At 48.5% G+C, this 3,498-nt stretch overlaps 1 long non-coding RNA gene across 1 annotated transcript; it reads left to right on the forward strand.

Moving 5' to 3' along the window:
* The first annotated feature begins 1,053 nt into the window (after nt 1-1,053).
* Nucleotides 1,054-3,149, forward strand: LOC104867073. The gene is made up of 3 exons (XR_781664.2): nt 1,054-2,407; nt 2,502-2,708; nt 2,918-3,149. It is a non-coding gene; the product is annotated as an uncharacterized LOC104867073 (long non-coding RNA).
* Nucleotides 3,150-3,498: the final 349 nt, after the last annotated feature.

The raw sequence follows: 3,498 nt of genomic DNA on the forward strand, positions 1-3,498 counted from the left end.
GAAGAGGAAACTGAAGTCTCTTCCATGGTTGACACCCTAATCCTGACTTCTTTTTGCTTCTCGGCCCCGCTGATTTCTTCTTTTAATTGAGGCAATACTTTATTCGGATTTTCTTGGTTTACCTAGCGTCCTTTTTCTGTCCCCGAATCCCATCCTGGGTACGTTATGTTTAGTCACCACGTCTCCTCAGCTTCCTCTTAGCTTGAGTTTCTCAGACAGCCTTTGGATGTGATGACTGACGGCTCGGAGGTGTGCCTGTCTTGTGTTCTATATAATGTCTCATCCATCTGATGTTTTTCTACAGTAGGACTGGGGTTTCGGGCACAGACGCGAGGCCCAGTTCCTCTCACACATACTGGGCGTGTCTGCTTAGCGACTCAGAGAACTGTTGTCGGCCCTGAGCCCAGGTTCAAGCAGTGCCGTCAGGGTTCTCAGCGGCCAGGCGGGCTCGTACTCCACACTCCGCACACGGATTTCTTTGAATGCTGTTTACAAGGGGACATCTGTTTGTCTGCTCCAGATCCCTTCCCTCTCTAGAAACGTCACCTTGTTCCCTCTGGGAAAACTTGCTCTGTTACACATCACAACCCAGTGCAGCCAGACTGCTTGCTCCCCAGGAAGGCACCTCATGCCCTTGAACGTAAAATGAGCGCTTTGGGATCAGGCATACAGCCCAGCATGGCCATTTCAAATCCCCTCCGAGGCTTTTCTGCCAGAGGGACTTAGAATATGTTCTCCTCGGGCTGAGGATGCTAAGCTTGTAATTGTGCATTTGGGCAGCCAGTGAAAAACAGTATCGGACACAGGGAATGTGGCCAGGTCACATCATTTGAGCTCCTGGATCAAGCTGTACCTGAAACCAGTACTTTACTTGTGTGACTAAATTCTGATGTCTTTTAATCGAGTTAGTTTTTACCAATTTCTACTGTCTCCAACTAGTGTCCTTTTAATTAAAAAAAAAAAAAATATATATATATCTCAGCTTCCTGATAGATTTCTCTCAGCTTTACTCACAGAAGGGCCACTCACTGGGCAACACCTTGGGCTGGGGACCCAGGGGGCCTCTAACCCTTTCACAGTTTCTGAAAAGCAGTTTTATTCTGGTTTGTTTTTTCCTCCCCAAGCCCCTGCCCCGGCAACAAACCAACAGTCAGGCAAACCCATTGCTATGGCTTAGATCTAGGTTCAGGGGCAGGGCCGCTGTACTCATCCGTGGGGTCACTGCTGAATGAGCCGGTAGGGTGTGTAGCCTGGGAGGGTGCATCACCCTGCCCTGCTCCTGAGCAGGTCTCCTCTGCCAGACCCTCCAGCAGGCCCTTCCTGCCTTGGAGTCAGCTGACTTGGAACTGAATCCTCTAAAAACGCTGAGCCAAAGAAAACCTCACCTCCTTTACATTGTGGGTATTTTGTCCCAGCAAAGAGAAAGTGACTAAGACACCGATTTTCAGATGTAAGTACTGAAGTGCTTTCTTTTGCCTCAGGTAAGCTTTTCTGTGCTTTTAGTGCCTTGATTGTCCTCACAGGGTCACCTGCATTGTTCAGAGCTGGTCGCACAGCCACTGAGATAGTGCTGCATTCATAAACCCAGTGCTCAAGCCATAGTAAACCAAGTACGAAAGCCATAGGTAAATCCAAATTTGTCCACCAGAAACATTTATGAACCACTGAACTTGTTCTTGTTAATGCTCAGGAAAATCTAACATTAACACTCACTCTTGGACCCTTCTGTCAGCGCCCATTCGAAGGCCCAGAGGCAGTCCAGAGTGGAAACAACATCAGACTTGATAAGAGCCTCAGCCCTCTGGGGAGCCAGACGGCGCTGAAGAAGTCAGGAGAAGCCCAAGAAATGATGGCGCCTCGAGATCTCTATCTGCAGGGCTTGAAAGACGTTTTGCAAAGGGGATAATTTCTCTGCGGAGTTTCTAGGGCAAAGCAAAATTAGGGTCCATTTTTGGAAAGGGAGACTATAAAAGAGACAGAGTTTACAATAATAATAATAAAGAATAAACTAGTACCAAAAGGTCGGACTTTAAATTATCACTGGCAGTTTGAAAATGGCTGGGGATGGGGCATGGGTGAAATATCTGTGGCAGTAAAGCCGGATCCTCTCACTTCAGGACAGTGTATCTAAGAGTCCATGAGACTGTCTTCACAAAGTTCTATCTAGGAGGCTCCTTGACCCGCCACTACTGTTTGGATTTGGACGTCCCAAAGCCCCGTGCATTGAAGGCTTGGTTCTCAGCCATGGTGCTGTTGGGAGGTGTGGAACCTTTAAGAGGTGGGGCCTGATGGGAGGAAGTGAGGTCACAGGACACACCTTTTCCCCTTATGCCCGCCATGATGTTCTGCCCCTCCACAGGCTCAAAGGCAATGTTTCTTCCAACTGTGGACTGAAACCTTCAAAACTGTGAGTCCAAATAAATGCTTCCTGTCTCGGGTATCTGAGGTATTTTGTTACAATAGAAGAAAACTGACATTTCTTCCTTTCTTTTGTGCTGTAGTTCCTCAGGATCACTGCCAAGTACAGTCTGTCACTGACTGACTCATTAGGGAAATGCTTACAAGGCTCCTGTCGTGGTTAGACATGATGAGCTCGTGTGACACTGATTCTCGATCTGCCCCAACTCTCTACTCCTCACCAGTTCTCGTCTGGAAGGCCGGGCTGCTGGAGAGCGCCCTCTAGCGGAGGAGCGGATCTCCGCGTTCAGGTCAGGCTGCCACCTGATGGGAGGGACCCGCTCCTGTTTCGGAAGAGTTTTGTCCCATGGCAGGGGAAGACTGCATTTTGCTCACCCATTTCCGCGTGGACACTGGGTTGCTTTTAACCTTTCGGCTGCTGTGAATGATGCTGCACTATGTAGAGCTTTCGCATTGACTCAGTGCACGTGGCGAAGCTGAGGTTTATTCTAACGTTTAGATCCTAGGCCCCAAGCGTTGCAGCTATGTCAGTGGAGGATACAGTTTGAGATCCCTTGGCCTCTGAGTTCACAGGGCTTCTGGGTAACTCCAGTGAAGGAAGAAATGAACTGGCGGGAAGGCAAAGAGGGAAGCAGGAATAGCAGTGTGCAGTTGGGTCTTCCACGCCCCCCTGGCATGTGTGGATTGTGGAGAAGCCTAAGTGCAATGGAAATGTTTGCTAAATAAATGAATCCCAGAGTCTCTCGGTGTAGTTGATGCGTTTATTAAATCTTTTTTTTTTTTGAGACAGGATCTTGCTATGTAGTTCAGACTGGCCTTGAACTCTTGGCAATCCTCCTGCCTCAGCCTCCCAGGTGCTGGGATAACAGGTGTGTACCATCAGGCCCAGCTTAAATCCTTTGTAAGAGTGCCTTTAAATCGGGAAGACTACTGGACTTCCATTTATTACTGCACAGAGGAAGATTCCTATTTTCAGGTTGTGCACAATATTGCTTTCATACAGAATCTGGTCACAGGAGCACCTTTCCACTGGGCCCCTGGGTCCTGAGACGTATCACTGAAAGCCCATTTAATGACCTT

This window comes from Fukomys damarensis, unplaced genomic scaffold, assembly GCF_012274545.1.
Source record: "Fukomys damarensis isolate Sample0158 unplaced genomic scaffold, DMR_v1.0_HiC HiC_scaffold_15, whole genome shotgun sequence".
Lineage (NCBI taxonomy): Eukaryota > Metazoa > Chordata > Mammalia > Rodentia > Bathyergidae > Fukomys > Fukomys damarensis.